Genomic DNA, 23,533 nt, shown 5'->3' on the forward strand with positions numbered 1-23,533 from the left:
TTGTAATGGACTTTGAGTTGGGAAATCGAGGAGCGACAGCAATGCGGATGGCAGCGTTGCAAAGCTGACTTTCTGCAGAAGAGGCACAGCTCAAGTTTTTTGCCCTGGCTCTTCGGCTGAGGGAGCAGAGGCCAACCGTTCGTGCTCTACTCCCTGGGATGCTGGGCAGCCCAGCACGGGTGCCAAAGAGGTTCCATTGTAATGGACTTTGAGTTGGGAAATCAAGGAGCGACAGCAATGCGGATGGCACCGTTGCAAAGCTGACTTTCTGCAGAAGAGGCACAGCTCAAGTTTTTTGCCCTAGCTCTTCGGCTGTGGTAGCAGAGGCCAACCGTTCGTGCTCTACTCCCTGGGATGCTGGGCAGCCCAGCACGGGTGGCAAAGAGGTTCCATTGTAATGGACTTTGAGTTGGGAAATCGAGGAGCGACAGCCATGCGGATGGCACCGTTGCAAAGCTGATTTTCTGCAGAAAAGGCACAGCTCAAGTTTTTTGTCCTGGCTCTTCGGCTGTGGGAGCAGAGGCCAACCGTTCGTGCTCTACTCCCTGGGATGCTGGGCAGCCGAGCACGGGTGAAAAAGAGGTTCCATTGTAATGGACTTTGTGTTGGGAAATCGAGGAGCGACAGCAATGCGGATGGCAGCGTTGCAAAGCTGACTTTCTGCAGAAGAGGCACAGTTCAAGTTTTTTGCCCTGGCTCTTCGGCTGTGGGAGCAGAGGCCAACCGTTCGTGCTCTACTCCCTGGGATGCTGGGCAGCCGAGCACGGGTGCCAAAGAGGTTCCATTGTAATGGACTTTGAGTTGGGAAATCGAGGAGCGACAGCCATGCGGATGGCAGCGTTGCAAAGCTGACTTTCTGCAGAAGAGGCCCAGCTCAAGTTTTTTGCCCTGGCTCTTCGGCTGTGGGAGCAGAGGCCAACCGTTCGTGCTCTACTCCCTGGGATGCTGGGCAGCCGAGCACGGGTGCCAAAGAGGTTCCATTGTAATGGACTTTGAGTTGGGAAATCGAGGAGCGACAGCAATGCGGATGGCACTGTTGCAAAGCTGACTTTCTGCAGAAGAGGCACAGCTCAAGTTTTTTGCCCTGGCTCTTCGGCTGTGGGAGCAGAGGCCAACCGTTCGTGCTCTACTCCCTGGGATGCTGGGCAGCCGAGCACGGGTGCCAAAGAGGTTCCATTGTAATGGACTTTGAGTTGGGAAATGGAGGAGCGACAGCCATGCGGATGGCAGCGTTGCAAAGCTGACTTTCTGCAGAAGAGGCACAGCTCAAGTTTTTTGCCCTGGCTCTTCGGCTGTGGGAGCAGAGGCCAACCGTTCGTGCTCTACTCCCTGGGATGCTGGGCAGCCCAGCACGGGTGCCAAAGAGGTTCCATTGTAATGGACTTTGAGTTGGGAAATCGAGGAGCGACAGCAATGCGGATGGCAGCGTTGCAAAGCTGACTTTCTGCAGAAGAGGCACAGCTCAAGTTTTTTGCCCTGGCTCTTCGGCTGTGGGAGCAGAGGCCAACCGTTCGTGCTCTACTCCCTGGGATGCTGTGCAGCCGGGCACCGGTGCCAAAGAGGTTCCATTTTAATGGACTTTGAGTTGGCAAATCGAGGAGCGACAGCAATGCGGATGGCAGCGTTGCAAAGCTGACTTTCTGCAGAAGAGGCACAGCTCAAGTTTTTTGCCCTGGCTCTTCGGCTGTGGGAGCAGAGGCCAACCGTTCGTGCTCTACTCCCTGGGATGCTGGGCAGCCCAGCACGGGTGCCAAAGAGGTTCCATTGTAATGGACTTTGAGTTGGGAAATCGAGGAGCGACAGCCATGCGGATGGCAGCGTTGCAAAGCTGACTTTCTGCAGAAGAGGCACAGCTCAAGTTTTTTGCCCTGGCTCTTCGGCTGTGGGAGCAGAGGCCAACCGTTCGTGCTCTACTCCCTGGGATGCTGGGCAGCCGAGCACGGGTGCCAAAGAGGTTCCATTGTAATGGACTTTGAGTTGGGAAATCAAGGAGCGACAGCAATGCGGATGGCACCGTTGCAAAGCTGACTTTCTGCAGAAGAGGCACAGCTCAAGTTTTTTGCCCTGGTTCTTTGGCTGTGGGAGCAGAGGCCAACCGTTTGTGCTCTACTCCCTGGGATGCTGGGCAGCCGAGCACGGGTGCCAAAGAGGTTCCATTCTAATGGACTTTGAGTTGGGAAATCGAGGAGCGACAGCAATGCGGATGGCAGCGTTGCAAAGCTGACTTTCTGCAGAAGAGGCACAGCTCAAGTTTTTTGCCCTGGCTCTTCGGCTGTGGGAGCAGAGGCCAACCGTTCGTGCTCTACTCCCTGGGATGCTGGGCAGCCCAGCACGGGTGCCAAAGAGGTTCCATTGTAATGGACTTTGAGTTGGGAAATGGAGGAGCGACAGCAATGCGGATGGCACCGTTGCAAAGCTGACTTTCTGCAGAAGAGGCACAGCTCAAGTTTTTTGCCCTGGCTCTTCGGCTGTGGGAGCAGAGGCCAACCGTTCGTGCTCTACTCCCTGGGATGCTGGGCAGCCGAGCACGGGTGCCAAAGAGGTTCCATTGTAATGGACTTTGAGTTGGGAAATCAAGGAGCGACAGCAATGCGGATGGCAGCGTTGCAAAGCTGACTTTCTGCAGAAGAGGCCCAGCTCAAGTTTTTTGCCCTGGCTCTTCGGCTGTGGGAGCAGAGGCCAACCGTTCGTGCTCTACTCCCTGGGATGCTGGGCAGCCCAGCACGGGTGCCAAAGAGGTTCCATTGTAATGGACTTTGAGTTGGGAAATGGAGGAGCGACAGCAATGCGGATGGCAGCGTTGCAAAGCTGACTTTCTGCAGAAGAAGCCCAGCTCAAGTTTTTTGCCCTGGCTCTTCGGCTGTGGGAGCAGAGGCCAACCGTTGATGCTCTACTCCCTGGGATGCTGGGCAGCCGAGCACGGGTGCCAAAGAGGTTCCATTGTAATGGACTTTGAGTTGGGAAATCGAGGAGCGACAGCCATGCGGATGGCAGCGTTGCAAAGCTGACTTTCTGCAGAAGAGGCACAGCTCAAGTTTTTTGCCCTGGCTCTTCGGCTGTGGGAGCAGAGGCCAACCGTTCGTGCTCTACTCCCTGGGATGCTGGGCAGCCCAGCACGGGTGCCAAAGAGGTTCCATTGTAATGGACTTTGAGTTGGGAAATCGAGGAGCGACAGCAATGCGGATGGCACCGTTGCAAAGCTGACTTTCTGCAGAAGAGGCCCAGCTCAAGTTTTTTGCCCTGGCTCTTCCGCTGTGGGACCAGAGGCCAACCGTTCGTGCTCTACTCCCTGGGATGCTGGGCAGCCCAGCACGGGTGCCAAAGAGGTTCCATTGTAATGGACTTTGAGTTGGGAAATCGAGGAGCGACAGCAATGCGGATGGCACCGTTGCAAAGTTGACTTTCTGCAGAAGAGGCACAGCTCAAGTTTTTTGCCCTGGCTCTTCGGCTGTGGGAGCAGAGGCCAACCGTTCGTGCTCTACTCCCTGGGATGCTGGGCAGCCCAGCACGGGTGCCAAAGAGGTTCCATTGTAATGGACTTTGAGTTGGGAAATCGAGGAGCGACAGCCATGCGGATGGCAGCGTTGCAAAGCTGACTTTCTGCAGAAGAGGCCCAGCTCAAGTTTTTTGCCTGGCTCTTCGGCTGTGGGAGCAGAGGCCAACCGTTCGTGCTCTACTCCCTGGGATGCTGGGCAGCCCAGCACGGGTGCCAAACAGGTTCCATTGTAATGGACTTTGAGTTGGGAAATCGAGGAGCGACAGCAATGCGGATGGCAGCGTTGCAAAGCTGACTTTCTTCAGAAGAGGCACAGCTCAAGTTTTTTGCCCTGGCTCTTCGGCTGTGGGAGCAGAGGCCAACCGTTCATGCTCTACTCCCTGGGATGCTGGGCAGCCCAGCACGGGTGCCAAAGAGGTTCCATTGTAATGGACTTTGAGTTGGGAAATCGAGGAGCGACAGCCATGCGGATGGCAGCGTTGCAAAGCTGACTTTCTGCAGAAGAGGCACAGCTCAAGTTTTTTGCCCTGGCTCTTCGGCTGTGGGAGCAGAGGCCAACCGTTCGTGCTCTACTCCCTGGGATGCTGGGCAGCCCAGCACGGGTGCCAAAGAGGTTCCATTGTAATGGACTTTGAGTTGGGAAATCGAGGAGCGACAGCAATGCGGATGGCAGCGTTGCAAAGCTGACTTTCTGCAGAAGAGGCCCAGCTCAAGTTTTTTGCCCTGGCTCTTCGGCTGTGGGAGCAGAGGCCAACCGTTCGTGCTCTACTCCCTGGGATGCTGGGCAGCCGGGCACGGGTGCCCAAGAGGTTCCATTGTAATGGACTTTGAGTTGGGAAATCGAGGAGCGACAGCAATGCGGATGGCAGCGTTGCAAAGCTGACTTTCTGCAGAAGAGGCCCAGGTCAAGTTTTTTGCCCTGGCTCTTCGGCTGTGGGAGCAGAGGCCAACCGTTTGTGCTCTACTCCCTGGGATGCTGGGCAGCCGAGCACGGGTGCCACAGAGGTTCCATTGTAATGGACTTTGAGTTGGGAAATCGAGGAGCGACAGCCATGCGGATGGCAGCGTTGCAAAGCTGACTTTCTGCAGAAGAGGCACAGCTCAAGTTTTTTGCCCTGGCTCTTCGGCTGTGGGAGCAGAGGCCAACCGTTCGTGCTCTACTCCCTGGGATGCTGGGCAGCCGAGCACGGGTGCCAAAGAGGTTCCATTGTAATGGACTTTGAGTTGGGAAATCGAGGAGCGACAGCAATGCGGATGGCACCGTTGCAAAGCTGACTTTCTGCAGAAGAGGCACAGCTCAAGTTTTTTGCCCTGGCTCTTCGGCTGTGGGAGCAGAGGCCAACCGTTCGTGCTCTACTCCCTGGGATGCTGGGCAGCCCAGCACGGGTGCCAAAGAGGTTCCATTGTAATGGACTTTGAGTTGGGAAATGGAGGAGCGACAGCAATGCGGATGGCAGCGTTGCAAAGCTGACTTTCTGCAGAAGAAGCCCAGCTCAAGTTTTTTGCCCTGGCTCTTCGGCTGTGGGAGCAGAGGCCAACCGTTGATGCTCTACTCCCTGGGATGCTGGGCAGCCGAGCACGGGTGCCAAAGAGGTTCCATTGTAATGGACTTTGAGTTGGGAAATCGAGGAGCGACAGCCATGCGGATGGCAGCGTTGCAAAGCTGACTTTCTGCAGAAGAGGCACAGCTCAAGTTTTTTGCCCTGGCTCTTCGGCTGTGGGAGCAGAGGCCAACCGTTCGTGCTCTACTCCCTGGGATGCTGGGCAGCCCAGCACGGGTGCCAAAGAGGTTCCATTGTAATGGACTTTGAGTTGGGAAATCGAGGAGCGACAGCAATGCGGATGGCACCGTTGCAAAGCTGACTTTCTGCAGAAGAGGCCCAGCTCAAGTTTTTTGCCCTGGCTCTTCCGCTGTGGGACCAGAGGCCAACCGTTCGTGCTCTACTCCCTGGGATGCTGGGCAGCCGAGCACGGGTGCCAAAGAGGTTCCATTGTAATGGACTTTGAGTTGGGAAATCGAGGAGCGACAGCAATGCGGATGGCAGCGTTGCAAAGCTGACTTTCTGCAGAAGAGGCACAGCTCAAGTTTTTTGCCCTGGCTCTTCGGCTGTGGGAGCAGAGGCCAACCGTTCGTGCTCTACTCCCTGGGATGCTGGGCAGCCCAGCACGGGTGCCAAAGAGGTTCCATTGTAATGGACTTTGAGTTGGGAAATGGAGGAGCGACAGCCATGCGGATGGCAGCGTTGCAAAGCTGACTTTCTGCAGAAGAGGCACAGCTCAAGTTTTTTGCCCTGGCTCTTCGGCTGTGGGAGCAGAGGCCAACCGTTCGTGCTCTACTCCCTGGGATGCTGGGCAGCCGGGCACGGGTGCCAAAGAGGTTCCATTGTAATGGACTTTGAGTTGGGAAATCGAGGAGCGACAGCAATGCGGATGGCAGCGTTGCAAAGCTGACTTTCTGCAGAAGAGGCACAGCTCAAGTTTTTTGCCCTGGCTCTTTGGCTGTGGGAGCAGAGGCCAACCGTTCGTGCTCTACTCCCTGGGATGCTGGGCAGCCGAGCACGGGTGCCAAAGAGGTTCCATTGTAATGGACTTTGAGTTGGGAAATGGAGGAGCGACAACAATGCGGATGGCAGCATTGCAAAGCTGACTTTCTGCAGAAGAGGCACAGCTCAAGTTTTTTGCCCTGGCTCTTCGGCTGTGGGAGCAGAGGCCAATCGTTCGTGCTCTACTCCCTGGGATGCTGGGCAGCCGAGCACTGGTGCCAAAGAGTTTCCATTGTAATGGACTTTGAGTTGGGAAATGGAGGAGCGACAGCAATGCGGATGGCAGCGTTGCAAAGCTGACTTTCTGCAGAAGAGGCACAGCTCAAGTTTTTTGCCCTGGCTCTTCGGCTGTGGGAGCAGAGGCCAACCGTTCGTGCTCTACTCCCTGGGATGCTGGGCAGCCCAGCACGGGTGCCAAAGAGGTTCCATTGTAATGGACTTTGAGTTGGGAAATCGAGGAGCGACAGCCATGCGGATGGCAGCGTTGCAAAGCTGACTTTCTGCAGAAGAGGCACAGCTCAAGTTTTTTGCCCTGGCTCTTCGGCTGTGGGAGCAGAGGCCAACCGTTCGTGCTCTACTCCCTGGGATGCTGGGCAGCCGAGCACGGGTGCCAAAGAGGTTCCATTGTAATGGACTTTGAGTTGGGAAATCAAGGAGCGACAGCAATGCGGATGGCAGCGTTGCAAAGCTGACTTTCTGCAGAAGAGGCACAGCTCAAGTTTTTTGCCCTGGCTCTTCGGCTGTGGGAGCAGAGGCCAACCGTTTGTGCTCTACTCCCTGGGATGCTGGGCAGCCCAGCACGGGTACCAAAGAGGTTCCATTGTAATGGACTTTGAGTTGGGAAATCAAGGAGCGACAGCAATGCGGATGGCAGCGTTGCAAAACTGACTTTCTGCAGAAGAGGCACAGCTCAAGTTTTTTGCCCTGGCTCTTTGGCTGTGGGAGCAGAGGCCGAATGTTCGTGCTCTACTCCCTGGGATGCTGGGCAGCCGAGCACGGGTGCCAAAGAGGTTCCATTGTAATGGACTTTGAGTTGGGAAATCGAGGAGCGACAGCCATGCGGATGGCAGCGTTGCAAAGCTGACTTTCTGCAGAAGAGGCACAGCTCAAGTTTTTTGCCCTGGCTCTTCGGCTGTGGGAGCAGAGGCCAACCGTTCGTGCTCTACTCCCTGGGATGCTGGGCAGCCGAGCACGGGTGCCAAAGAGGTTCCATTGTAATGGACTTTGAGTTGGGAAATGGAGGAGCGACAGCAATGCGGATGGCAGCGTTGCAAAGCTGACTTTCTGCAGAAGAGGCCCAGCTCAAGTTTTTTGCCCTGGCTCTTCGGCTGTGGGAGCAGAGGCCGAATGTTCGTGCTCTACTCCCTGGGATGCTGGGCAGCCGAGCACGGGTGCCAAAGAGGTTCCATTGTAATGGACTTTGAGTTGGGAAATCGAGGAGGGACAGCAATGCGGATGGCAGCGTTGCAAAGCTGACTTTCTGCAGAAGAGGCACAGCTCAAGTTTTTTGCCCTGGCTCTTTGGCTGTGGGAGCAGAGGCCAACCGTTCGTGCTCTACTCCCTGGGATGCTGGGCAGCCGGGCACGGGTGCCAAAGAGGTTCCATTGTAATGGACTTTGAGTTGGGAAATCGAGGAGCGACAGCCATGCGGATGGCAGCGTTGCAAAGCTGACTTTCTGCAGAAGAGGCACAGCTCAAGTTTTTTGCCCTGGCTCTTCGGCTGTGGGAGCAGAGGCCAACCGTTCGTGCTCTACTCCCTGGGATGCTGGGCAGCCGAACAGGGGTGCCAAAGAGGTTCCATTGTAATGGACTTTGAGTTGGGAAATCGAGGAGCGACAGCCATGCGGATGGCACCGTTGCAAAGCTGACTTTCTGCAGAAGAGGCACAGCTCAAGTTTTTTGCCCTGGCTCTTCGGCTGTGGGAGCAGAGGCCGAATGTTCGTGCTCTACTCCCTGGGATGCTGGGCAGCCGAGCACGGGTGCCAAAGAGGTTCCATTGTAATGGACTTTGAGTTGGGAAATGGAGGAGCGACAGCAATGCGGATGGCAGCGTTGCAAAGCTGACTTTCTGCAGAAGAGGCCCAGCTCAAATTTTTTGCCCTGGCTCTTCGGCTGTGGGAGCAGAGGCCAACCGTTCGTGCTCTACTCCCTGGGATGCTGGGCAGCCGAGCACGGGTGCCAAAGAGGTTCCATTGTAAATGGACTTTGAGTTGGGAAATCAAGGAGCGACAGCAATATGGATGGCACCGTTGCAAAGCTGACTTTCTGCAGAAGAGGCACAGCTCAATTTTTTTGCCCTGGCTCTTCGGCTGTGGGAGCAGAGGCCAACCGTTTGTGCTCTACTCCCTGGGATGCTGGGCAGCCCAGCACGGGTGCCAAAGAGGTTCCATTGTAATGGACTTTGAGTTGGGAAATCGAGGAGCGACAGCAATGCGGATGGCACCGTTGCAAAGCTGACTTTCTGCAGAAGAGGCACAGCTCAAGTTTTTTGCCCTGGCTCTTCGGCTGTGGGAGCAGAGGCCAACCGTTTGTGCTCTACTCCCTGGGATGCTGGGCAGCCCAGCACGGGTACCAAAGAGGTTCCATTGTAATGGACTTTGAGTTGGGAAATCAAGGAGCGACAGCAATGCGGATGGCAGCGTTGCAAAACTGACTTTCTGCAGAAGAGGCACAGCTCAAGTTTTTTGCCCTGGCTCTTTGGCTGTGGGAGCAGAGGCCGAATGTTCGTGCTCTACTCCCTGGGATGCTGGGCAGCCGAGCACGGGTGCCAAAGAGGTTCCATTGTAATGGACTTTGAGTTGGGAAATCGAGGAGCGACAGCCATGCGGATGGCAGCGTTGCAAAGCTGACTTTCTGCAGAAGAGGCACAGCTCAAGTTTTTTGCCCTGGCTCTTCGGCTGTGGGAGCAGAGGCCAACCGTTCGTGCTCTACTCCCTGGGATGCTGGGCAGCCGAGCACGGGTGCCAAAGAGGTTCCATTGTAATGGACTTTGAGTTGGGAAATGGAGGAGCGACAGCAATGCGGATGGCAGCGTTGCAAAGCTGACTTTCTGCAGAAGAGGCACAGCTCAAGTTTTTTGCCCTGGCTCTTCGGCTGTGGGAGCAGAGGCCAACCGTTCGTGCTCTACTCCCTGGGATGCTGGGCAGCCGAGCACGGGTGCCAAAGAGGTTCCATTGTAATGGACTTTGAGTTGGGAAATCGAGGAGCGACAGCCATGCGGATGGCAGCGTTGCAAAGCTGACTTTCTGCAGAAGAGGCACAGCTCAAGTTTTTTGCCCTGGCTCTTTGGCTGTGGGAGCAGAGGCCAACCGTTCGTGCTCTACTCCCTGGGATGCTGGGCAGCCGGGCACGGGTGCCAAAGAGGTTCCATTGTAATGGACTTTGAGTTGGGAAATCGAGGAGCGACAGCCATGCGGATGGCAGCGTTGCAAAGCTGACTTTCTGCAGAAGAGGCACAGCTCAAGTTTTTTGCCCTGGCTCTTCGGCTGTGGGAGCAGAGGCCAACCGTTCGTGCTCTACTCCCTGGGATGCTGGGCAGCCGAACAGGGGTGCCAAAGAGGTTCCATTGTAATGGACTTTGAGTTGGGAAATCGAGGAGCGACAGCCATGCGGATGGCACCGTTGCAAAGCTGACTTTCTGCAGAAGAGGCACAGCTCAAGTTTTTTGCCCTGGCTCTTCGGCTGTGGGAGCAGAGGCCGAATGTTCGTGCTCTACTCCCTGGGATGCTGGGCAGCCGAGTACGGGTGCCAAAGAGGTTCCATTGTAATGGACTTTGAGTTGGGAAATCGAGGAGCGACAGCAATGCGGATGGCAGCGTTGCAAAGCTGACTTTCTGCAGAAGAGGCCCAGCTCAAATTTTTTGCCCTGGCTCTTCGGCTGTGGGAGCAGAGGCCAACCGTTCGTGCTATACTCCCTGGGATGCTGGGCAGCCGAGCACGGGTGCCAAAGAGGTTCCATTGTAAATGGACTTTGAGTTGGGAAATCAAGGAGCGACAGCAATATGGATGGCACCGTTGCAAAGCTGACTTTCTGCAGAAGAGGCACAGCTCAATTTTTTTGCCCTGGCTCTTCGGCTGTGGGAGCAGAGGCCAACCGTTTGTGCTCTACTCCCTGGGATGCTGGGCAGCCCAGCACGGGTGCCAAAGAGGTTCCATTGTAATGGACTTTGAGTTGGGAAATCGAGGAGCGACAGCAATGCGGATGGCACCGTTGCAAAGCTGACTTTCTGCAGAAGAGGCACAGCTCAAGTTTTTTGCCCTGGCTCTTCGGCTGTGGGAGCAGAGGCCGAATGTTTGTGCTCTACTCCCTGGGATGCTGGGCAGCCCAGCACGGGTGCCAAAGAGGTTCCATTGTAATGGACTTTGAGTTGGGAAATCGAGGAGCGACAGCAATGCGGATGGCAGCGTTGCAAAGCTGACTTTCTGCAGAAGAGGCACAGCTCAAGTTTTTTGCCCTGGCTCTTCGGCTGTGGGAGCAGAGGCCAGCCGTTTGTGCTCTACTCCCTGGGATGCTGGGCAGCCGAGCACGGGTGCCAAAGAGGTTCCATTGTAATGGACTTTGAGTTGGGAAATCGAGGAGCGACAGCAATGCGGATGGCAGCGTTGCAAAGCTGACTTTCTGCAGAAGAGGCACAGCTCAAGTTTTTTGCCCTGCCTCTTCGGCTGTGGGAGCAGAGGCCAACCGTTTGTGCTCTACTCCCTGGGATGCTGGGCAGCCGAGCACGGGTGCCAAAGAGGTTCCATTGTAATGGACTTTGAGTTGGGAAATCGAGGAGCGACAGCAATGCGGATGGCAGCGTTGCAAAGCTGACTTTCTGCAGAAGAGGCCCAGCTCAAGTTTTTTGCCCTGGCTCTTCGGCTGTGGGAGCAGAGGCCAACCGTTCGTGCTCTACTCCCTGGAATGCTGGGCAGCCCAGCACGGGTGCCAAAGAGGTTCCATTGTAATGGACTTTGAGTTGGGAAATGGAGGAGCGACAGCCATGCGGATGGCAGCGTTGCAAAGCTGACTTTCTGCAGAAGAGGCACAGCTCAAGTTTTTTGCCCTGGCTCTTCGGCTGTGGGAGCAGAGGCCAACCGTTTGTGCTCTACTCCCTGGGATGCTGGGCAGCCGAGCACGGGTGCCAAAGAGGTTCCATTGTAATGGACTTTGAGTTGGGAAATTGAGGAGCGACAGCAATGCGGATGGCACCGTTGCAAAGCTGACTTTCTGCAGAAGAGGCCCAGCTCAAGTTTTTTTCCCTGGCTCTTCGGCTGTGGGAGCAAAGGCCAACCGTTCGTGCTCTACTCCCTGGAATGCTGGGCAGCCCAGCACGGGTGCCAAAGAGTTTCCATTGTAATGGACTTTGAGTTTTGAAATCGAGGAGCGACAGCCATGCGGATGGCAGCGTTGCAAAGCTGACTTTCTGCAGAAGAGGCACAGCTCAAGTTTTTTGCCCTGGCTCTTCGGCTGTGGGAGCAGAGGACAACCGTTCGTGCTCTACTCCCTGGGATGCTGGGCAGCCGAGCACGGGTGCCAAAGAGGTTCCATTGTAATGGACTTTGAGTTGGGAAATCGAGGAGCGACAGCCATGCGGATGGCAGCGTTGCAAAGCTGACTTTCTGCAGAAGAGGCACAGCTCAAGTTTTTTGCCCTGGCTCTTCGGCTGTGGGAGCAGAGGCCGAATGTTCGTGCTCTACTCCCTGGGATGCTGGGCAGCCGAGCACGGGTGCCAAAGAGGTTCCATTGTAATGGACTTTGAGTTGGGAAATCGAGGAGCGACAGCCATGCGGATGGCAGCGTTGCAAAGCTGACTTTCTGCAGAAGAGGCACAGCTCAAGTTTTTTGCCCTGGCTCTTCGGCTGTGGGAGCAGAGGCCGAATATTTGTGCTCTACTCCCTGGGATGCTGGGCAGCCCAGCACGGGTGCCAAAGATGTTCCATTGTAATGGACTTTGAGTTGGGAAATGGAGGACCGACAGCCATGCGGATGGCAGCGTTGCAAAGCTGACTTTCTGCAGAAGAGGTACAGCTCAAGTTTTTTGCCCAGGCTCTTCGGCTGTGGGAGCAGAGGCCAATCGTTCGTGCTCTACTCCCTGGGATGCTGGGCAGCCGAGCACGGGTGCCAAAGAGGTTCCATTGTAATGGACTTTGAGTTGGGAAATCGAGGAGCGACAGCAATGCGGATGGCAGCATTGCAAAGCTGACTTTCTGCAGAAGAGGCCCAGCTCAAGTTTTTTGTCCTGGCTCTTCGGCTGTGGGAGCAGAGGCCAACCGTTCGTGCTCTACTCCCTGGGATGCTGGGCAGCCGAGCACGGGTGCCAAAGAGGTTCCATTGTAATGGACTTTGAGTTGGGAAATCGAGGAGCGACAGCAATGCGGATGGCAGCGTTGCAAAGCTGACTTTCTGCAGAAGAGGCACAGCTCAAGTTTTTTGCCCTGGCTCTTCGGCTGTGGGAGCAGAGGCCAACCGTTGATGCTCTACTCCCTGGGATGCTGGGCAGCCGAGCACGGGTGCCAAAGAGGTTCCATTGTAATGGACTTTGAGTTGGGAAATGGAGGAGCGACAGCCATGCGGATGGCAGCGTTGCAAAGCTGACTTTCTGCAGAAGAGGCACAGCTCAAGTGTTTTGTCCTGGCTCTTCGGCTGTGGGAGCAGAGGCCGAATGTTCGTGCTCTACTCCCTGGGATGCTGGGCAGCCGAGCACGGGTGCCAAAGAGGTTCCATTGTAATGGACTTTGAGTTGGGAAATGGAGGAGCGACAGCAATGCGGATGGCAGCGTTGCAAAGCTGACTTTCTGCAGAAGAGGCACAGCTCAAGTTTTTTGCCCTGGCTCTTCGGCTGTGGGAGCAGAGGCCAACCGTTCGTGCTCTACTCCCTGGGATGCTGGGCAGCCGAGCACGGGTGCCAAAGAGGTTCCATTGTAATGGACTTTGAGTTGGGAAATCGAGGAGCGACAGCAATGCGGATGGCAGCGTTGCAAAGCTGACTTTCTGCAGAAGAGGCCCAGCTCAAGTTTTTTGCCCTGGCTCTTTGGCTGTGGGAGCAGAGGCCAACCGTTCGTGCTCTACTCCCTGGGATGCTGGGCAGCCGAGCACGGGTGCCAAAGAGGTTCCATTGTAATGGACTTTGAGTTGGGAAATCGAGGAGCGACAGCCATGCGGATGGCAGCGTTGCAAAGCTGACTTTCTGCAGAAGAGGCACAGCTCAAGTTTTTTGCCCTGGCTCTTCGGCTGTGGGAGCAGAGGCCAACCGTTCGTGCTCTACTCCCTGGGATGCTGGGCAGCCGAACAGGGGTGCCAAAGAGGTTCCATTGTAATGGACTTTGAGTTGGGAAATCGAGGAGCGACAGCCATGCGGATGGCACCGTTGCAAAGCTGACTTTCTGCAGAAGAGGCACAGCTCAAGTTTTTTGCCCTGGCTCTTCGGCTGTGGGAGCAGAGGCCGAATGTTCGTGCTCTACTCCCTGGGATGCTGGGCAGCCGAGTACGGGTGCCAAAGAGGTTCCATTGTAATGGACTTTGAGTTGGGAAATCGAGGAGCGACAGCAATGCGGATGGCAGCGTTGCAAAGCTGACTTTCTGCAGAAGAGGCCCAGCTCAAATTTTTTGCCCTGGCTCTTCGGCTGTGGGAGCAGAGGCCAACCGTTCGTGCTCTACTCCCTGGGATGCTGGGCAGCCGAGCACGGGTGCCAAAGAGGTTCCATTGTAAATGGACTTTGAGTTGGGAAATCAAGGAGCGACAGCAATATGGATGGCACCGTTGCAAAGCTGACTTTCTGCAGAAGAGGCACAGCTCAATTTTTTTGCCCTGGCTCTTCGGCTGTGGGAGCAGAGGCCAACCGTTTGTGCTCTACTCCCTGGGATGCTGGGCAGCCCAGCACGGGTGCCAAAGAGGTTCCATTGTAATGGACTTTGAGTTGGGAAATCGAGGAGCGACAGCAATGCGGATGGCACCGTTGCAAAGCTGACTTTCTGCAGAAGAGGCACAGCTCAAGTTTTTTGCCCTGGCTCTTCGGCTGTGGGAGCAGAGGCCGAATGTTTGTGCTCTACTCCCTGGGATGCTGGGCAGCCCAGCACGGGTGCCAAAGAGGTTCCATTGTAATGGACTTTGAGTTGGGAAATCGAGGAGCGACAGCAATGCGGATGGCAGCGTTGCAAAGCTGACTTTCTGCAGAAGAGGCACAGCTCAAGTTTTTTGCCCTGGCTCTTCGGCTGTGGGAGCAGAGGCCAGCCGTTTGTGCTCTACTCCCTGGGATGCTGGGCAGCCGAGCACGGGTGCCAAAGAGGTTCCATTGTAATGGACTTTGAGTTGGGAAATCGAGGAGCGACAGCAATGCGGATGGCAGCGTTGCAAAGCTGACTTTCTGCAGAAGAGGCACAGCTCAAGTTTTTTGCCCTGCCTCTTCGGCTGTGGGAGCAGAGGCCAACCGTTTGTGCTCTACTCCCTGGGATGCTGGGCAGCCGAGCACGGGTGCCAAAGAGGTTCCATTGTAATGGACTTTGAGTTGGGAAATCGAGGAGCGACAGCAATGCGGATGGCAGCGTTGCAAAGCTGACTTTCTGCAGAAGAGGCCCAGCTCAAGTTTTTTGCCCTGGCTCTTCGGCTGTGGGAGCAGAGGCCAACCGTTCGTGCTCTACTCCCTGGAATGCTGGGCAGCCCAGCACGGGTGCCAAAGAGGTTCCATTGTAATGGACTTTGAGTTGGGAAATGGAGGAGCGACAGCCATGCGGATGGCAGCGTTGCAAAGCTGACTTTCTGCAGAAGAGGCACAGCTCAAGTTTTTTGCCCTGGCTCTTCGGCTGTGGGAGCAGAGGCCAACCGTTTGTGCTCTACTCCCTGGGATGCTGGGCAGCCGAGCACGGGTGCCAAAGAGGTTCCATTGTAATGGACTTTGAGTTGGGAAATTGAGGAGCGACAGCAATGCGGATGGCAGCGTTGCAAAGCTGACTTTCTGCAGAAGAGGCCCAGCTCAAGTTTTTTTCCCTGGCTCTTCGGCTGTGGGAGCAAAGGCCAACCGTTCGTGCTCTACTCCCTGGAATGCTGGGCAGCCCAGCACGGGTGCCAAAGAGTTTCCATTGTAATGGACTTTGAGTTTTGAAATCGAGGAGCGACAGCCATGCGGATGGCAGCGTTGCAAAGCTGACTTTCTGCAGAAGAGGCACAGCTCAAGTTTTTTGCCCTGGCTCTTCGGCTGTGGGAGCAGAGGCCAACCGTTCGTGCTCTACTCCCTGGGATGCTGGGCAGCCGAGCACGGGTGCCAAAGAGGTTCCATTGTAATGGACTTTGAGTTGGGAAATCGAGGAGCGACAGCCATGCGGATGGCAGCGTTGCAAAGCTGACTTTCTGCAGAAGAGGCACAGCTCAAGTTTTTTGCCCTGGCTCTTCGGCTGTGGGAGCAGAGGCCGAATGTTCGTGCTCTACTCCCTGGGATGCTGGGCAGCCGAGCACGGGTGCCAAAGAGGTTCCATTGTAATGGACTTTGAGTTGGGAAATCGAGGAGCGACAGCCATGCGGATGGCACCGTTGCAAAGCTGACTTTCTGCAGAAGAGGCACAGCTCAAGTTTTTTGCCCTGGCTCTTCGGCTGTGGGAGCAGAGGCCGAATATTTGTGCTCTACTCCCTGGGATGCTGGGCAGCCCAGCACGGGTGCCAAAGATGTTCCATTGTAATGGACTTTGAGTTGGGAAATGGAGGACCGACAGCCATGCGGATGGCAGCGTTGCAAAGCTGACTTTCTGCAGAAGAGGTACAGCTCAAGTTTTTTGCCCAGGCTCTTCGGCTGTGGGAGCAGAGGCCAATCGTTCGTGCTCTACTCCCTGGGATGCTGGGCAGCCGAGCACGGGTGCCAAAGAGGTTCCATTGTAATGGACTTTGAGTTGGGAAATCGAGGAGCGACAGCAATGCGGATGGCAGCATTGCAAAGCTGACTTTCTGCAGAAGAGGCCCAGCTCAAGTTTTTTGTCCTGGCTCTTCGGCTGTGGGAGCAGAGGCCAACCGTTCGTGCTCTACTCCCTGGGATGCTGGGCAGCCGAGCACGGGTGCCAAAGAGGTTCCATTGTAATGGACTTTGAGTTGGGAAATCGAGGAGCGACAGCAATGCGGATGGCAGCGTTGCAAAGCTGACTTTCTGCAGAAGAGGCACAGCTCAAGTTTTTTGCCCTGGCTCTTCGGCTGTGGGAGCAGAGGCCAACCGTTGATGCTCTACTCCCTGGGATGCTGGGCAGCCGAGCACGGGTGCCAAAGAGGTTCCATTGTAATGGACTTTGAGTTGGGAAATGGAGGAGCGACAGCCATGCGGATGGCAGCGTTGCAAAGCTGACTTTCTGCAGAAGAGGCACAGCTCAAGTGTTTTGTCCTGGCTCTTCGGCTGTGGGAGCAGAGGCCGAATGTTCGTGCTCTACTCCCTGGGATGCTGGGCAGCCGAGCACGGGTGCCAAAGAGGTTCCATTGTAATGGACTTTGAGTTGGGAAATCGAGGAGCGACAGCCATGCGGATGGCAGCGTTGCAAAGCTGACTTTCTGCAGAAGAGGCACAGCTCAAGTTTTTTGCCCTGGCTCTTCGGCTGTGGGAGCAGAGGCCGAATATTTGTGCTCTACTCCCTGGGATGCTGGGCAGCCCAGCACGGGTGCCAAAGAGGTTCCATTGTAATGGACTTTGAGTTGGGAAATCGAGGAGCGACAGCAATGCGGATGGCACCGTTGCAAAGCTGACTTTCTGCAGAAGAGGCACAGCTCAAGTTTTTTGCCCTGGCTCTTTGGCTGTGGGAGCAGAGGCCAAATGTTCGTGCTCTACTCCCTGGGATGCTGGACAGCCCAGCACGGGTGCCAAAGAGGTTCCATTGTAATGGACTTTGAGTTGGGAAATCGAGGAGCGACAGCCATGCGGATGGCAGCGTTGCAAAGCTGACATTCTGCAGAAGAGGCCCAGCTCAAGTTTTTTGCCCTGGCTCTTCGGCTGTGGGAGCCGAGGCCAACCGTTCGTGCTCTACTCCCTGGGATGCTGGGCAGCCGAGCACGGGTGCCAAAGAGGTTCCATTGTAATGGACTTTGAGTTGGGAAATGGAGGAGCGACAGCAATGCGGATGGCAGCGTTGCAAAGCTGACATTCTGCAGAAGAGGCACAGCTCAAGTTTTTTGCCCTGGCTCTTCGGCTGTGGGAGCCGAGGCCAACCGTTCGTGCTCTACTCCCTGGGATGCTGGGCAGCCGAGCACGGGTGCCAAAGAGGTTCCATTGTAATGGACTTTGAGTTGGGAAATCGAGGAGCGACAGCAATGCGGATGGCAGCATTGCAAAGCTGACTTTCTGCAGAAGAGGCCCAGCTCAAGTTTTTTGTCCTGGCTCTTCGGCTGTGGGAGCAGAGGCCAACCGTTCGTGCTCTACTCCCTGGGATGCTGGGCAGCCCAGCACGGGTGCCAAAGAGGTTCCATTGTAATGGACTTTGAGTTGGGAAATCGAGGAGCGACAGCAATGCGGATGGCAGCGTTGCAAAGCTGACTTTCTGCAGAAGAGGCACAGCTCAAGTTTTTTGCCCTGGCTCTTCGGCTGTGGGAGCAGAGGCCAACCGTTGATGCTCTACTCCCTGGGATGCTGGGCAGCCGAGCACGGGTGCCAAAGAGGTTCCATTGTAATGGACTTTGAGTTGGGAAATGGAGGAGCGACAGCCATGCGGATGGCAGCGTTGCAAAGCTGACTTTCTGCAGAAGAGGCACAGCTCAAGTGTTTTGTCCTGGCTCTTCGGCTGTGGGAGCAGAGGCCGAATGTTCGTGCTCTACTCCCTGGGATGCTGGGCAGCCGAGCACGGGTGCCAAAGAGGTTCCATTGTAATGGACTTTGAGTTGGGAAATCGAGGAGCGACAGCCATGCGGATGGCAGCGTTGCAAAGCTGACTTTCTGCAGAAGAGGCACAGCTCAAGTTTTTTGCCCTGGCTCTTCGGCTGTGGGAGCAGAGGCCGAATATTTGTGCTCTACTCCCTGGGATGCTGGGCAGCCCAGCACGGGTGCCAAAGAGGTTCCATTGTAATGGACTTTGAGTTGGGAAATCGAGGAGCGACAGCAATGCGGATGGCACCGTTGCAAAGCTGACTTTCTGCAGAAGAGGCACAGCTCAAGTTTTTTGCCCTGGCTCTTTGGCTGTGGGAGCAGAGGCCAAATGTTCGTGCTCTACTCCCTGGGATGCTGGACAGCCCAGCACGGGTGCCAAAGAGGTTCCATTGTAATGGACTTTGAGTTGGGAAATCGAGGAGCGACAGCCATGCGGATGGCAGCGTTGCAAAGCTGACATTCTGCAGAAGAGGCCCAGCTCAAGTTTTTTGCCCTGGCTCTTCGGCTGTGGGAGCCGAGGCCAACCGTTCGTGCTCTACTCCCTGGGATGCTGGGCAGCCGAGCACGGGTGCCAAAGAGGTTCCATTGTAATGGACTTTGAGTTGGGAAATGGAGGAGCGACAGCAATGCGGATGGCAGCGTTGCAAAGCTGACATTCTGCAGAAGAGGCACAGCTCAAGTTTTTTGCCCTGGCTCTTCGGCTGTGGGAGCCGAGGCCAACCGTTCGTGCTCTACTCCCTGGGATGCTGGGCAGCCGAGCACGGGTGCCAAAGAGGTTCCATTGTAATGGACTTTGAGTTGGGAAATCGAGGAGCGACAGCAATGCGGATGGCAGCGTTGCAAAGCTGACATTCTGCAGAAGAGGCACAGCTCAAGTTTTTTGCCCTGGCTCTTCGGCTGTGGGAGCCGAGGCCAACCGTTCGTGCTCTACTCCCTGGGATGCTGGGCAGCCGAGCACGGGTGCCAAAGAGGTTCCATTGTAATGGACTTTGAGTTGGGAAATCGAGGAGCGACAGCCATGCGGATGGCAGCGTTGCAAAGCTGACTTTCTGCAGAAGAGGCACAGCTCAAGTTTTTTTGCCCTGGCTCTTCGGCTGTGGGAGCAGAGGCCAACCGTTCGTGCTCTACTCCCTGGGATGCTGGGCAGCCGAGCACGGGTGCCAAAGAGGTTCCATTGTAATGGACTTTGATTTGGGAAATCGAAGAGCGACAGCAATGCGGATGGCACCGTTGCAAAGCTGACTTTCTGCAGAAGAGGCCCAGCTCAAGTTCTTTGCCCTGGCTCTTCGGCTGTGGGAGCAGAGGCCAACCGTTCGTGCTCTACTCCCTGGGATGCTGGGCAGCCCAGCACGGGTGCCAAAGAGGTTCCATTGTAATGGACTTTGAGTTGGGAAATCGAGGAGCGACAGCCATGCGGATGGCAGCGTTGCAAAGCTGACTTTCTGCAGAAGAGGCACAGCTCAAGTTTTTTGCCCTGGCTCTTCGGCTGTGGGAGCAGAGGCCAACCGTTCGTGCTCTACTCCCTGGGATGCTGGGCAGCCCAGCACGGGTGCCAAAGAGGTTCCATTGTAATGGACTTTGAGTTGGGAAATCAAGGAGCGACAGCAATGCGGATGGCAGCGTTGCAAAGCTGACTTTCTGCAGAAGAGGCACAGCTCAAGTTTTTTTCCCTGTCTCTTCGGCTGTGGGAGCAGAGGCCAACCGTTTGTGCTCTACTCCCTGGGATGCTGGGCAGCCGAGCACGGGTGCCAAAGAGGTTCCATTGTAATGGACTTTGAGTTGGGAAATCGAGGAGCGACAGCAATGCGGATGGCAGCGTTGCAAAGCTGACTTTCTGCAGAAGAGGCACAGCTCAAGTGTTTTGTCCTGGCTCTTCGGCTGTGGAAGCAGAGGCCGAATGTTCGTGCTCTACTCCCTGGGATGCTGGGCAGCCCAGCACGGGTGCCAAAGAGGTTCCATTGTAATGGACTTTGAGTTGGGAAATGGAGGAGCGACAGCCATGCGGATGGCAGCGTTGCAAAGCTGACTTTCTGCAGAAGAGGCACAGCTCAAGTTTTTTGCCCTGGCTCTTCGGCTGTGGGAGCAGAGGCCAACCGTTCGTGCTCTACTCCCTGGGATGCTGGGCAGCCGAGCATGTGTGCCAAAGAGGTTCCATTGTAATGGACTTTGAGTTGGGAAATCGAGGAGCGACAGCAATGCGGATGGCACCGTTACAAAGCTGACTTTCTGCAGAAGAGGCCCAGCTCAAGTTCTTTGCCCTAGCTCTTCGGCTGTGGGAGCAGAGGCCAACCGTTCGTGCTCTACTCCCTGGGATGCTGGGCAGCCGAGCACGGGTGCCAAAGAGGTTCCATTGTAATGGACTTTGAGTTGGGAAATCGAGGAGCGACAGCCATGCGGATGGCACCGTTGCAAAGCTGACTTTCTGCAGAAGAGGCACAGCTCAAGTTTTTTGCCCTAGCTCTTCGGCTGTGGTAGCAGAGGCCAACCGTTCGTGCTCTACTCCCTGGGATGCTGGGCAGCCCAGCACGGGTGGCAAAGAGGTTCCATTGTAATGGACTTTGAGTTGGGAAATGGAGGAGCGACAGCCATGCGGATGGCAGCGTTGCAAAGCTGACTTTCTGCAGAAGAGGCACAGCTCAAGTTTTTTGCCCTGGCTCTTCGGCTGTGGGAGCAGAGGCCAACCGTTCGTGCTCTACTCCCTGGGATGCTGGGCAGCCCAGCACGGGTGCCAAAGAGGTTCCATTGTAATGGACTTTGAGTTGGGAAATCAAGGAGCGACAGCAATGCGGATGGCAGCGTGGCAAAGCTGACTTTCTGCAGAAGAGGCACAGCTCAAGTTTTTTTCCCTGGCTCTTCGGCTGTGGGAGCAGAGGCCAACCGTTTGTGCTCTACTCCCTGGGATGCTGGGCAGCCGAGCACGGGTGCCAAAGAGGTTCCATTGTAATGGACTTTGAGTTGGGAAATCGAGGAGCGACAGCAATGCGGATGGCAGCGTTGCAAAGCTGACTTTCTGCAGAAGAGGCACAGCTCAAGTGTTTTGTCCTGGCTCTTCGGCTGTGGAAGCAGAGGCCGAATGTTCGTGCTCTACTCCCTGGGATGCTGGGCAGCCCAGCACGGGTGCCAAAGAGGTTCCATTGTAATGGACTTTGAGTTGGGAAATGGAGGAGCGACAGCCATGCGGATGGCAGCGTTGCAAAGCTGACTTTCTGCAGAAGAGGCACAGCTCAAGTTTTTTGCCCTGGCTCTTCGGCTGTGGGAGCAGAGGCCAACCGTTCGTGCTCTACTCCCTGGGATGCTGGGCAGCCGAGCATGTGTGCCAAAGAGGTTCCATTGTAATGGACTTTGAGTTGGGAAATCGAGGAGCGACAGCAATGCGGATGGCACCGTTACAAAGCTGACTTTCTGCAGAAGAGGCCCAGCTCAAGTTCTTTGCCCTGGCTCTTCGGCTGTGGGAGCAGAGGCCAACCGTTCGTGCTCTACTCCCTGGGATGCTGGGCAGCCGAGCACGGGTGCCAAAGAGGTTCCATTGTAATGGACTTTGAGTTGGGAAATCGAGGAGCGACAGCCATGCGGATGGCACCGTTGCAAAGCCGACTTTCTGCAGAAGAGGCACAGCTCAAGTTTTTTGCCCTGGCTCTTCGGCTGTGGGAGCAGAGGCCAACCGTTCGTGCTCTACTCCCTGGGATGCTGGGCAACCGAGCACAGGTGCCAAAGAGGTTCCATTGTAATGGACTTTGAGTTGGGAAATCGAGGAGCGACAGCAATGCGGATGGCAGCATTGCAAAGCTGACTTTCTGCAGAAGAGGCACAGCTCAAATTTTTTGCCCTGGCTCTTCGGCTGTGGGAGCAGAGGCCAACCGTTCGTGCTCTACTCCCTGGGATGCTGGGCAGCCGAGCACGGGTGCCAAAGAGGTTCCATTGTAATGGACTTTGAGTTGGGAAATGGAGGAGCGACAGCCATGCGGATGGCAGCGTTGCAAAGCTGACTTTCTGCAGAAGAGGCACAGCTCCAGTTTTTTGCCCTGGCTCTTCGGCTGTGGGAGCAGAGGCCAACCGTTTGTGCTCTACTCCCTGGGATGCTGGGCAGCCGAGCACGGGTGCCAAAGAGGTTCCATTGTAATGGACTTTGAGTTGGGAAATCGAGGAGCGACAGCAATGCGGATGGCACCGTTGCAAAGCTGACTTTCTGCAGAAGAGGCACAGCTCAAGTTTTTTGCCCTGGCTCTTCGGCTGTGGGAGCAGAGGCCAACCGTTCTTGCTCTACTCCCTGGGATGCTGGGCAGCCCAGCACGGGTGCCAAAGAGGTTCCATTGTAATGGACTTTGAGTTGGGAAATCAAGGAGCGACAGCAATGCGGATGGCACCGTTGCAAAGCTGACTTTCTGCAGAAGAGGCACAGCTCAAGTTTTTTGCCCTAGCTCTTCGGCTGTGGTAGCAGAGGCCAACCGTTCGTGCTCTACTCCCTGGGATGCTGGGCAGCCCAGCACGGGTGGCAAAGAGGTTCCATTGTAATGGACTTTGAGTTGGGAAATCGAGGAGCGACAGCCATGCGGATGGCACCGTTGCAAAGCTGATTTTCTGCAGAAAAGGCACAGCTCAAGTTTTTTGCCCTGGCTCTTCGGCTGTGGGAGCAGAGGCCAACCGTTCGTGCTCTACTCCCTGGGATGCTGGGCAGCCGAGCACGGGTGCCAAAGAGGTTCCATTGTAATGGACTTTGAGTTGGGAAATCGAGGAGCGACAGCAATGCGGATGGCACTGTTGCAAAGCTGACTTTCTGCAGAAGAGGCACAGCTCAAGTTTTTTGCCCTGGCTCTTCGGCTGTGGGAGCAGAGGCCAACCGTTCGTGCTCTACTCCCTGGGATGCTGGGCAGCCGAGCACGGGTGCCAAAGAGGTTCCATTGTAATGGACTTTGAGTTGGGAAATGGAGGAGCGACAGCCCTGCGGATGGCAGCGTTGCAAAGCTGACTTTCTGCAGAAGAGGCACAGCTCAAGTTTTTTGCCCTGGCTCTTCGGCTGTGGGAGCAGAGGCCAACCGTTCGTGCTCTACTCCCTGGGATGCTGGGCAGCCCAGCACGGGTGCCAAAGAGGTTCCATTGTAATGGACTTTGAGTTGGGAAATCGAGGAGCGACAGCAATGCGGATGGCAGCGTTGCAAAGCTGACTTTCTGCAGAAGAGGCACAGCTCAAGTTTTTTGCCCTGGCTCTTCGGCTGTGGGAGCAGAGGCCAACCGTTCGTGCTCTACTCCCTGGGATGCTGTGCAGCCGGGCACCGGTGCCAAAGAGGTTCCATTTTAATGGACTTTGAGTTGGCAAATCGAGGAGCGACAGCAATGCGGATGGCAGCGTTGCAAAGCTGACTTTCTGCAGAAGAGGCACAGCTCAAGTTTTTTGCCCTGGCTCTTCGGCTGTGGGAGCCGAGGCCAACCGTTCGTGCTCTACTCCCTGGGATGCTGGGCAGCCGAGCACGGGTGCCAAAGAGGTTCCATTGTAATGGACTTTGAGTTGGGAAATCGAGGAGCGACAGCCATGCGGATGGCAGCGTTGCAAAGCTGACTTTCTGCAGAAGAGGCACAGCTCAAGTTTTTTGCCCTGGCTCTTCGGCTGTGGGAGCAGAGGCCAACCGTTCGTGCTCTACTCCCTGGGATGCTGGGCAGCCGAGCACGGGTGCCAAAGAGGTTCCATTGTAATGGA

This window comes from Psittacula echo (genome assembly GCF_963264785.1).
Source record: "Psittacula echo genome assembly, chromosome: 27".
Lineage (NCBI taxonomy): Eukaryota > Metazoa > Chordata > Aves > Psittaciformes > Psittacidae > Psittacula > Psittacula echo.